Raw genomic sequence first — 13,312 nt, 5'->3', positions numbered from 1 at the left:
AGTCTTAGCCATACCATTGCTTCAGTCTTCTCTCCTTTTTGTGTTGACATGCTCACCTCCTCCGACATGACCTTCAAGGCTTAGTAAATGTCAGCTTCATTCTAGAATTTCACCTGACGACTCCCGTGTGTACCCCCCAAGGCAGAAAATGACTGTGTCCAGCAGCACTCATCTCCCTTCACTTTCACGTGTTTTAAATCCCCAGCCCTTTTAAGGTAAGCACCCAGAGGCCAAGGAAAATGACGTGCTCACTTTTAAATTTTCCACCTCGTAATTCAGCACACACAGCACCCCATGAACGTTTTATCAGATGGGACGCGATTAAACGGTTTTAGAGCAGTAGTTTGCACAGGGTGGATTTTGGATAAGGGTGAGAGGAGAAATCAATAGTGGCTGGTAAAAATGGGTCACAATGAGCACTTTAAAAAAATGAAATGCAACCAAGAAAAGAGGACACCGCCCATCATTGGAGACTGCTTTGTGAAACTTCTGACTCAGCCACATGCGTATTATACACACAGACACACATACACAGATGTGCCTAACTAAGTACATATGCATCAGTTTATGTATTGCATTAAAAAATATTAAGTTTTTAAACATCTTCCGTAAGACACTGTTCTGGAACAACAGGACACAATGATCTGCCACTGACTGCACGCCCTCCACGGTACAGAGAGGGAGAGGCCCCAAGTCACCCAAACTTTGGCAGTTTGGAAAAGAATCCGATTATCACCACGTTCAGAGAGTGGTCCTGGATAAGTAGGAAACCCTCAATACTAGACTGGGTGGATTTGCTGGAGAATTTCTTAGGTACTAGCTAAGACGTGACTATTGGTCTTTTATCAAATGAGTAACATAGTTTTCTGGTTTCAATGAACATTACAAATATATATGAAACAAAACAGGTCCTGGTGAAAAGGATTTCAGTTAAAAAAAAAAAAGTTTTAGAGCAACTGCTGAACTATCTTTGTACTGTTTAAAAACTCAATGGAGGTGTTTCATTGACTTAATGGAATTCACCCTGTACTGGACCCCCACGGGGGAAAAAAATTGATCAGTGTTGATATGGTTCTGATTAAAATGTTTTATTCATCAACATTCTTTTTTAGAGCCTCAGGATCAAAACAGGAGGCTGAAATTGCAGGCTGTATCCTCCTCTCCTCTCTAACAGATTTTTTAAGTATACACGCCTGTCTGCATGATGCCACAAACCAACCAACCCACTCCTTGTATCCTTACTGTCTACTACCATCCACATACACCGCCATCATGAACTCCTTCTGTCTTTACAAACCATCTTCAGTTACCTGAATACATAATTTTTTTCATGAAGGTATATGTTAAGATATAAATAGCTTACTGGAAAACAGCAGTAGGCAGAGGGGAAAGAACATGGTCAAGAAACAAAAAGACCAAAAAAGGGATAAACACTTATTTATTAAGCCCTTGGAGAACTGTGATTAGATACACACACACACATACATAAACATATTCGTGTCTGATTAAAAGTTTACCATCCGGGTAGCTGGCATGATACTTGATAACAATTATTATTATTATTATATTAGTCCTAATTATTATTAGGACTGTGTAAATCATATGGAGAAATAAGGTGAGGAAAAGAAAAAAAAAACGTGAAAGCTTTCCAAAGTTCTGAACCTAGGATGCCTTTTTTTTTTTTTAACCTGGGATGCTTTTATTAAACTTTTTTTCAAGGAGTATTGCAAAATCTCTTGAGTATTGACAGTACAGACACACTTCCAAAAGTACAGACCAAGAGAGAGTTGCTTTTGGTCTGCTGTAATTAAGAGATTCAATGGAATATGCCTCTGCTTCAAAATAAATCACTTCATTAATTCCTATATGACCTGCTCCCAAGAAAGGATTTAAGGTGACTTACGGAGATCCAACCAGTCCATTCTGAAGGAGATCAGCCCTGGGATTTCTTTGGAAGGAATGATGCTAAAGCTGAAACTCCAGTACTTTGGCCACCTCATGCGAAGAGTTGACTCATTAGAAAAGACTCTGATGCTGGGAGGGATTGGGGGCAGGAGGAGAAGGGGATGACCGAGGATGAGATTGCTGGATGGCATCACGGACTCGATGAATGTGAGTCTGAGTGAACTCCAGGAGATGGTGATGGACAGGGAGGCCTGGCGTGCTGCGATTCATGGGGTTGCAAAGAGTCAGACACGACTGAGCGACTGAACTGAAGGAAAGAACAAGCACAGGAGAAAGTGGACAAAATGTAGCAGAATCACTAAAGACCAAAGGAGGTTGACATGCTACCCACAGCATTCATATGATTTGACAAAGCACAAAACTGGACTAGGCGCTCTGACAGTACATTATGATATAATCGCATTATCAAGAGGAAGGTACTAAGGTAGCTCATGGGTCTTGCTTGGCATTCAGCCTTAAAGAGTATTTCTCATGAACAGGGGATTGGCATGTTTTAGGGCCAAACGACAGACAAGATCTTTCACAATACTTCCTATGTGTTCTTAGAAATCAGTCAATTTCAGGAAAATTCACATTAACTGGAAGGATATAAAGAAAACCAGCACATGCCCAAGGGTTGAGCTGGCCTTAACCCTCTGACAATCTAAAGACCTGGGAACTGGTTCCCTTTTACAAAGAGATAAAGAACCCAAGGCCCAGAGGGTAGTGTGACTTTCCCACGATGATGGGGGCGTCCAGGAGGAAGGGCTGGGGTGCAGAGCCTGCTTTCTGCAACTTGGGCCCCCACGCATGGCCTTTCTGCTACACGGCGATGGATTCCTCTTTCGCAAACCAGGCCGACACGCTCTTCTCCTCTGCCCACCCCCTGCTGGGAGGGGACCGTGGGGACGGAATGGGTAGGTGAGCTCTGGCCAGTGGGAGCTGTGGCCGTGGCTGCCCTGGTCCTCAAAGCCTATAGAACACACACTCCTTTCCAGAAAACTCACAGTGAAACCTCCCACCCTGCACCCAATATGGGCCAAACCTGCACACCACAGCCCAACATGGAGGCATGCCAATGGTCGAGCAGGCTCAGCAAAGATTAGCTACATTCTTGATTTGTGTTTGATTTTGGCTCTGGGTTCAAACATGAGGCCAGCAGAGATGAAGTGACGCTGGAAGCTGTCATGCATGAATCTGTGTTTCAGGGGAAAGCAAATCACAGAGAAGAGACTCTTCCAGGTTCAGGATGAAGGAAGCTGGTATGTTCCCTCATTTTTCACCCACAAGAAGGATGCCAACTCATGTCTAACAGTTAAAACAGAGGGAATAAAAAGAGAAGAAATCTGTATTTCTTTCAGGACTGGGTAACCTCCAGATTCTACTTCTTTTGAAATGAGCTGCATTTTTCTTTTTCCTTTGAAACATTTTCATAACACCTTCTTCACAGGGAACGTGCCCAGGGTGAATGCTTAAGTTTCGGCCATTCTAACCGCACTGCCCGACCTTTGATGATTACAGTCAACAAAGAGACAGATGGCAGGGAGCACACACCCAGGCCAGCGGGAGGAGTCATGTTCTGAGAAGGAAAAACAGACTGATGGCATTCACCTGCCTAGGAATATTAAAATACTCCCCCAAAATTCTAAAGTTCCCAGATTTTACAGCTTTTTTTTTTCTTTTGCTTTTAAAGAGTGAGCATACTAAGAAAACAGTACAACGCTCTCAGTAGTTGATGTACAGCATTTTTTTTGGATCAGGCAAATAGACTTTTTATAACTTTTCTGTGAAACGAGAGCCTCTGTGGCTCAGGTTACTTGGACACCCGCTCTGTTTATTCTTCCCTTTTCTGAGCAGTCAGGGGAGATTTCTCTCAGTACTTCAAATAAATAAGATATCCAGCTGAACAAACACCACGCACTCCTGCCGATTACTTTGGCTTTGGAAAGAATATTTCACTTTCTTTTTTTCAAAAATGTAAATGATTAAAGAGACCCCCATCCTATGAAACTCAAAGATAACGTGTTTCAAGTGATGCAGATTCTATACAAGGTGGTAGACGGTGAAGCCCAGCTCGGGGGGAAAGGGCATGCTCTTTCACAAGGGAAATTAGAATATTACTAAATAAGATGCTCCAAATAGTATACCTCTTAACAGGAGTGGTTTCGGAACATGAGAACCAAATTTCAGGGTGCACAATCTCTTATTTCTCCCAAACAGCAACATGGAAGTTGTTTTTCTTTCTTTCTTAGATTCCTACTTAAAATAGACCCCAAAATTACAACAACAACAACAAATCTGAAGACTTATGCATGGTCTAGAATAAGAATAATATTCTATGTGGGCTTTGAATGATCAGTGAGCCTCATGGACCTTTATGGCTTAAAAGAAAAAAGAGAGTCTAGGATCTCTGAACAATTTTTGAAACTTAAAACTCAGAAATAGGTGTATTTTTTTAGAAAGAAAATTCAGGCCACTGATGAACATGGCCTCTTGGTTCAACCAGCATGAAAACAAATACTTGACTTTAAGAAACACAATCCATATGTTTCTTTATTCTTTTCATAAGCTTTCTTACTAAAAGACTAAATCTTATCTCTCTCATTATGAGACAAAAGTGCAAAATAATCAACACTAATACACACACTTTTTTTTTTTTTTTTTTGGATAGGTGCATCTGGTACCCCTCAGCCCAGAGAGAGGAAAGACCAGAATGCAGAAAGGATGAAACAAGAGCAAGGCAAAGACACAGGCATCAGTAATGAACACTATGGCTCAGGGCCAAGAACGAGCAGGACCCAAATCTGCCACCAGACTGCTTACCAAAAGGCGCGTGTGCGCACACACAAACACACACACACATGCACGCACAAGCTCACACAGAAAGACTAAATAAACCCTAATTTGTGAAGTACGAGATGGCCCTGAGGCTTCCTGCTTCCCGTATTCACACCACTGTGAGATCCTCTCCTCTTGAGTGTGGCTCAGACCCACTGACCTGCTTCTACCATACAGAATGGGCCAAAGTTATGAGCTGTCCCTTCTGGGGTTTGGTCACACAGGGCTGTGCCTCCAAGAGGCCTCCAGCTTAGAGGCAGGGGGGAAGCAAAGTCTTCCGTTTTCCAGGCCATTAGGATCTGAACCCCGGCAACAAGCACGCGAGCCTGAAGTGCACCATTCCCTGGCTGAGCCTTCAAATAGCAACTTGAAAGCTGACCATAAGCAGAGGGGCCGGGTTCCAGACCCAGAGACCCTGGGAGAGATGTCGAGGGAGTGGCACCCTTCTAAAAGAACACGGGAAAACAGGTGCTTCCAGGAAACAACTGCCACTCTGGCGAGTCCGCGTTCCACGGACGGTGTCCCCATGGGTCCCTGACGCAGTCACTGTGACGCAGGCAGAGCCGCTGCAAGAACCTGGGACCTGACAGACGCCAGAAGAGCTCTGGGGCTGAAAGAGTGCCCCTGGAATCCTCGCAGGCCAGTCACGCCCCAGGGTAAGCCCAGCATTTTCAGCAACGTGAGCGATGCCCACAGCAGCACCGGAAGGGCCAACCCTGCAGCCAAACGCACTTAGGGGAAAGCACTTCCTTCTGTCCACAGTCCTGTCCTGCCTAGCTTTTGGCATTTAAATGTCCATCCTTTCATAAAATTAGGGCGATAGTCTATGGTGGTAGACCTGTCTTTCATCCAGAGTTTTCAGCATAAAGCATACGAACCAGCATGGGTCTTTCTGAAAAAAATTTCCATTCAAATTACACGGTAAAATCCACAAGTCCTGGCACATCATATCTCAGTTTAGTGACTCATTTTACAGAGAAGGAAACTGAGGCCTACCGAGGGTGAACGACTTGTTCTGAGAACGTCTGAGGACAGCAAGCTCTAAAATGACGTTCAGTGGGATGAGACACAGAAAAGTAAACCCACGAGGGTGGCGCCTGCCATTCAGCAGGTCCTCGGGGCACATGAGAACACGTGTTCCACTGTCGTTCAAGGGACACACTTATCTCAGCGTAGTCAGAAGGGCAGAGTTTATGGGTTTCAGCTTCTGAACGGTTCGGAACCCCCGGCTCAAAGTTCTCCCTATTGCTGCTGGGAAAACAGTACCTTCCGCCTCACAAGGAAAAACCAACATGTCCGGTGGTTTATACGAAAATCAATGTTCACAGAATAAACATTTCAGAAACAGCATCACAGGGCAACACAAACTCCTGGCGTCTGTTTAATCGTGCTGGCCTCCGATAGCGAAACTGCGCAGCGGCCAAAAATCACTGGAAAGAAGTATGAAATTGGAGAAAAGGAAACTGGAGGGGGAGGATCAAAGAAGGCACCACTAACTTAAAAGTAATAAAAGAGCTCGGAAGGGAGTTAAAAAGAGGCAGTGTAGTACCCAAGTGCCGGCGGGGACGCACAAGCAAAGGAAACGAGGAAGATAAAACGGGGGGAATTTCAAATCCTGGTTAAATGTTCATTAAATAATTTGTCACACGTATTAAGGCCAGATAGGCATTTTTTTTCCCCTCTCGCGTGCTCATTCGGGAACAAAGGCCTGACCAGACTTAAAACACTGCATCACGAGGCAGAGAAAATACAGTGATGAAGTGCCGCAGCCTCATAAAGCCAGGCGTGCCTTCCTCCTCTTTGTTTCCAACAGGAAAGGGCAACTCTGTCCTCAAAGTGAGGGGCACCATTAGCTTCAGTGGGCCGCCAGGAGGGCTGACATTATGCAACTCAGGGCTGTACTCTCCATGGTGCTTGTATGCCTAACGTTCAAAGGGAAAATTAGAACTTCTGTGATGGACACGGGGCCATGGTTACGAGCATGGGCATCTTCAAGCAATGGGAAGTAAAGCAACCTTTCCTTTGTCTGAAAAAATAATGGCGATGACGATGATAACATTTACTGCATATCTGATACATCATGCTCTGAAGGCTATATCCTCACCATCTTTCACCCTCGACACAGGTCAGTAACAGCAACACCAGTGAGTGTTTACTGAACAGCTGGCACGTCCCTGCCCTTGCTCAATTCTCAACACAACGCGGGAGGCAGGTGCACCACCCTGGTTTCTGGAGAGATGTTAACCAGGGGATGAAATGTGCCCAAGAGTTAGCAAGTGGGTAGTGCTGGGGTGGGTGTCCAGAGCCGCCTGCCTCCAAAGCCCCTCCTCTCTTTCCCATGCCTTGCTGTTCTCCTTATGCATTTCCCCTCCACGCCCACACCTCTGGGTGGCCCCCTCATGTGCCGCCGGGAGTTCAGAGGTGAGTGGCTGGGTTCTAGTCCTGCGGACCAGCTGTGTGACTCTGGGTGGAGAGAGGAATGTCCCAAGTCTCAGCTCTTTATCTACACATTCTTAACTGCAATTCCCTGCCTGCCTCAGAGAGACTCACAATAAGGAAGGAACTCATGACTGCCATTCATTAAGCGCCTAATCATTTTCTAGTTACAAATATTTACTGAGCATGCGCCTTACAGACCAAGGACACCGCAGTACGGAGGCAACAACGGTACTTTTAAGACAGGCGTTAAACTTGAGACTATGGGGATTATTTCTCTAAACTGCATCTGTGTTCAGCATTACGAAGGTGAGATCCCCAGCTCCTTCATTCGCTCAGCTGGTATGTGTCGATGGGCGTGTTATCACACGCCAGACACTAACACGTGATGAGCGGTGGCTCTTACAAAAGCACATCGCGGGGGACCCTGACCAAATGTGGATCTAAGGCTTCCATGAGCTGTGATGATCGGATCAAGTTTTGAAGGATGAAGACAAAGTAACTAGGCATGGGGGGGAAGGCGCATTCTAGACTAGAGAGCGGCGTGCTTCAGCGCCCTGGAGAAGGAAGGACAGGCTGGAAGTGCCTTGAGGTAAAGCTGGGTAAACGTGAGGGGACCAGACTAGGTCGGGCTTCTACCATTTAAGTCTCACGTACTTCCACGGTGACTCTATAGAGAGTACTCCCATTAGACAGATGAGGAAACTTTATGTACACAATAGAGTCTGCTCAGAAGCCTCCATCCTACCCTTTTTCCTGGCCTTCAGATCTTGCCTTTCACCCTAGAAACACAAAATGCCAAAATGCACGCCCTCTCCCAGCCTCCCTTGCACCCAGGGTCTGACAGGCAGCTCAGTCCTGGCCAACAGGAGCTGAGAAGTCTGTGAGGGAAGACAGTTCTGAGACAGAACGTTCTCCTCCTTGATAAAGGAAGACAGTGCTGGAGGAAAGCAAGCAAAGAGGGATCTCATTCCTCCCACCCTGACTTCACAGGTGAAGCTGCAAAGGTTGGTGCTGCTGCAACCGTCACATACTCAGGAGGGAAAAACCAGGACAATCACAGAGACACTGCCTACATATTAGCCAAAGAACACCCTGGCTGCCTAGGGACTTCAAAAAAAAAAAAAAAAAAAAAAAAAAAAAAAAACCCCTGTTATTCCAACAACTTTTAATTGGATGTTGACTCACAGCCCAAAACATCTGAAAAATGTTTGGCAAAAAATGAGCCTGAGAGAGGGTGAATCACTTCAAAATTATACAACTAAGAAAAGGGGGGGAATGTGAATTCTGAACATATGCCTACTGACTCTAAACCCCATGCTCTTTTTCATCTGATCATATCCTTTAGACTTTGAATTGGGCAAACACTGTGAACCTGAAAGCTCCAAACAGAATTGAGAGATGATTAATAAAACCAGTGCTAATGATAACCCTGAAAAATGAAAAGAATGTCTGAGGCTCTGGGGACATGGCTTCAGCGAGGGGAAGAACCCACCATGGGGAGAGAAAGGGTGGCTACAGAGAAGCCAAAGTGTGGCCCAACCACAGAGGGGTCCTAGGAGTCTGGTTTTCTAACATATCTGGCCTGGCAAGAACAAGGCAGCCAGAGAATTCAACCCTCACTCGGGAGTCTCAAATATTTAGATTAGTGAAGAATATGCTGAAATTTCCACTTTGAAAACCATGTTTCCTCCCCTCAGCACAGAAAAAGGCCCCTTGCTTTTCTACTCCAATGTACCCGCAGAGATTCAGACAGGGACTTTCGTCCTTGATCAGATCCAGAGCGTGGTCAACAAGAGGTATTTAAAGGGGAGGAGTGGGGGAGGGGTAGTATTTTTCTAAAATGCTAATTTAAAGAACAAATCAACATCTATTATCTCCTTCATTATGTTTTAAATTGTACAGCTATAAATCACCCTGTGCGGGTTATTCAAGGGCAGAATTACCAGGCTTGGCTTTCCCGAAGGTTAGGAGAACAACACCGTGTGCTTTTCCTAGTTATAATTTATAACTTTGCAACAGGACCAGCATCACAAGCCCATCCATTAGCGGGGCGGCTGCACATCTGTTAAAACTCAGCACAAGGGCTGAGTGCAGCCCCAGGAAACACAATCCGATCGTTTCAGAAGTTCGACAAACTCAAGTTGCTTTTTTTTAATGTTAAACGATTTGAAAACGCGGTCCCCCTAAAACATCTGCTAAGCTCTTGCTACCCTAACACATGATACCCTTTCTACCATTGCCTGCCAATGCAAATATGTGGTTGCACAAAACACTCCTAGGGGCACGTGACAGGGGCTCAGCTTCAAATTTACATACTGATGGCAAAAGGCTGGCGTGGACCTAGGAATCTGAGCTGAGACGTGGTTTACCAGGACTGCAAGTTTCTGTGGGGGAGAGAAGGGGGAGAGGGTGCGCTTCACGAAGTTGCTTTCAGATGTTTTAAAAAGGAAACAACCACAGGGCTGGGTCCACGTGGCGGGGCTGGTGGTGTATTTGACAAAGAAAATGAACTTGGACAAGTAGCTGGCCAACAGTCTGCCAGCTGATAGTCCAACTTCTTGAACAAGCTGGGTAAGTTCCCCGTGCTTTTTCAGTGTTTCTAACGTAAAAGTGCTGTAAGCAATGAGTGAAGGCATTCACGCTGATACATTTAGGCTTCACGGTGTCTGGCCTTACCGCTCAAGCTGCTTCCTACTTGGGTGCGTGGCAACAACTGAAAAATAGCCAAAAACTACTTTTCAGAACCTCTTATATCACTAGATAAAACCACACACTTGGTTTTGTGAATTAAGCCCCAGAAAGTAACATGTACGTATAAATGCGTTATATACACATACATATAATATATATAACTGCATCCATATACAACATGCAATTTTAGAGTCCATACGAAAAATGTCATTTTAGAGGTATTTAAATAAGAAGCAAGGTAGGCAGGCAAATAAGCACGTAACACAGATGGACGGATGTGACTTTGTAAACTAGAAAGCTTCTGTCAACTCTAGTTTCCTTCAAGATGTTGATCAAGCAGCTGAAGAATCCTGTTATCTTTTTAAAAACAGTATTCTAGAAAATCCTAGTCTCATTTTTATCTATTATTTTAATTGTAACATAAGTTGGAGGGAGGAGAGAAAAATGCTTGTCTCCCCAGAAACCCCCATATACCGGTCATGACCTCTGGACCCCCAGAGGAAGAAGTGTCAGAGACAGGCTCCACCAGTAGGGGTCGCTGTGTCAAGAATTAATCCCTAAGAGTTTCTCATTAGTGATTATTATACTGCAGGCGGCCAAAATGGAAATATTAATTAATTTCAAAGTGATAATGCATTTACAGCAACAATTAGAAATGTATAACTGTAAAAGGGCAACATTTAAAAGACAGATTACATTTAATAAAGTTGCACAAGAACATCCAATTGTAAAATTACTAATCTGCAACAATATTCCTTAAAGAGGCACTTAAAATAGCCTGACTCCATGAAGGGTGACCTAATTACTGTAACTGAAATCACTGTAGCCACAGCAAGTCACAGCAAATAAAAAAGGGACGTTGATATTAGAATACTGCTGTTTAATACTTGAGGGAGCCGGCGACGGCGGAGAAGAAAGGCAGGCCTTCCCAGCACGGGGCCGTGCTGTGTTCACTTCCTTGGCCTTGTGCGATGGAACGTACACTCGAGCAACTCTGAGGTTCAAAGGAAAAGGCGTGACGGCAGAGCGCACAAAACACGCGCCCCTGGGTGACTGGGACCCCGCACCCGTGCTCAGGCTCTCCATGAGCGTTTCGGATCCAACTTTTACACGGGGTGGGAATGGGGATGCAACGCCGTGGTTTAGGTGCAAAGGCAAGTCTGCATTAAAACGGCAGAAGTGTGCCCTCCACCCACAAAGCAACGTCTTGGCGCGACAGAAGCGGCGCTGAGCCCCGTACAGAAGGATAAGACCCCAGGCTGGCTCTTCCAGTGAGGCCACTCTGTCCTACCAGCAACAGGGTAGATCCCTGGTCTCCCTGGGGCAGAGACCTCCCCCACATACAGAGTCCTACGCCTTCATGGAAGAGAAGTGACTGGCTGCGAGCTTCACAAGACCAGGGGGCCCATTCCACCTCTTCATGAATCTCAGTCATGTGGGACTCTGCTGTCTAAGAAACACCACCAAATACCTAGACACATAAAGATACCACAGGTGCTACCACAGTAGTATCTATTACTGTCGGTCCTCACACCAACCTGTGTTGCTGTTTTAGTTGAGAGGTAACAAGCTCAGGAAGGCCAAACGTCTGGCCCGAGTTCTCCCAATGCCAAGGGCGAGAGCTGGGCTTGACCACCAGGATCATGAGCAAGAGGGCTGGTTGTTCTACTCTCCCAGGCAGCAGCCTTCTCACACTCACCACCACCAGGAAGCCCTGTCAAATCCTTTTCCTAACACAGGCTCAGGGTTTACCTCCCTTGCCCTTTCACAGAATAGTCCATCACTGCCAAAACAACTTAGAATTCAGTGTGGTTTTTTTGGTTATGTCACCAATTTTCTCCAAGCCTTCTCAAGGGTTATCTGCTCATTTTCTCAAATGCCCCTTTCACCCAGAGCCACAGAGACCAGTTCTTATTTGATCTGGTGCCCCAGGCTGCTCCCAGTGGGCATTTTCCTGACTGGAGGACCAGGGACCAGGGTTGGGAGGAGGCCAAGGTCTGTGTACATTGGATGGGAAAGGGGAGGAAAAGGCCGCATGTGCTGGGCATCAAGCATCACTGGACCAGCTCCCAGTATGGTAAGTGGGGACCTTCTCCTAGTACCCTATGGCACCCACCTGTATGGTAACACTTCTGCCTAGGTCTCCAACTCCACACTCTGCTTTTCCACTTGGTTTGTGTCCTTACCACAGTTACCATCAAACACTCTTAGTTATTAATACCACCCAATGCTCTGTGATCACGACATGGCTGCCTGCCTGATTCCACTTGGTGGCGCTTTCAGAAACCCTCCTGATGCATCCAAGGAGCCGACAACACAACCCGACTTTAGCTAAACATGTGTTTACATGCCATGTTCATGTGAAGTATTAAAACCCCTAGCCCAAGAAACAGAAAACCACTCGCCCTACCTTTCACTTTCCTAGAGCCAGTCTTCCTGCCCCTCCCCCCGCACCATCCAGGGCTTTTAAGCCCTGGGATCTCATCACAGAATACGAGTCGCTGCCACTGTCCATCAAGGCGCCCTCAGTGAGCGGGGTGCACATCCAACAGTGTAACAGACGGGTACACCACCCTCCATGACAGTCTGAGTCATCACAGACCCACAGCGGGCTCCTTCCCATCACATTCCGCTGATTAGAGAAATCCGCAGAAAGAAAGAAGCAAGACTCTGGTTTCACAGAAAGGAGTTCTTTTCGCTTCCACCAATGCTCAAATAAATACAAGTGAGGAAATTCAAGACCCGGAAATTACAAGTTGTACTTGATGACTGGCCCACTGGCCATGAAGGTGCAGGGCCAGTAGACAGTGAGGAAGGATGCTCCTCGCTCCTCTCCCACTTCCTAAGCTTGAACAACTCATCCACAGGCCTGCCAGTGGCCCTGGCACCAGTCCAGACCAATATTCTTAAGACAATGAGCCAAACTCATGGTCCAAGACGCTCTTGCGGAAAACCTACTCTCATGCAATCACAGAAAATCAGGCAATAGGGGACCATCAGAAGCCTGTGACACACATTCCCCTTGAACTTGGAGAACTGCTCTCCGGAGCTCCTCTCACTTCTTCAGTTCTTTAAGTATTCAACTCCTGGGTTCTATCTAATTACTTTGCATAAGAAACACCTGCATGATCGAAAATTTAAAAACGCGCTCACTCTTTTCCTATGCACATCAAAAGATTTTCCTTGTTGTTGTAGATTTTCCTTGTTGTGCTTGTCATCCAGAAACATGAAGTTTAAGTAGGTGGGAAATTTTAGAGGCCTGTATTTTGGAAAAGTACCATACCAAAAATACTGCGTGTAATGTGCATTCTTCATTCAAATAACTTCCTACTCAATGCTTTCATGAAAGAAGTGTTCAGAGACAGCTGTGAGAAGGCCATCAAAAATAGGAAAACTTCAC

General features: G+C 45.7%; 1 protein-coding gene across 1 annotated transcript in view; it reads right to left on the bottom strand.

The window, feature by feature from the left end:
* Positions 1-13,312, bottom strand: part of WWOX (WW domain containing oxidoreductase) — a 919,972-nt gene that overhangs the window by 633,469 nt on the left and 273,191 nt on the right. The window lies entirely within an intron of this gene.

The sequence above is a fragment of the Capra hircus genome, chromosome 18, assembly GCF_001704415.2.
Source record: "Capra hircus breed San Clemente chromosome 18, ASM170441v1, whole genome shotgun sequence".
NCBI lineage: Eukaryota > Metazoa > Chordata > Mammalia > Artiodactyla > Bovidae > Capra > Capra hircus.
Note: the sequence above shows the minus strand (reverse complement) of the source record. Positions and strands in the feature narration are given on the sequence as shown.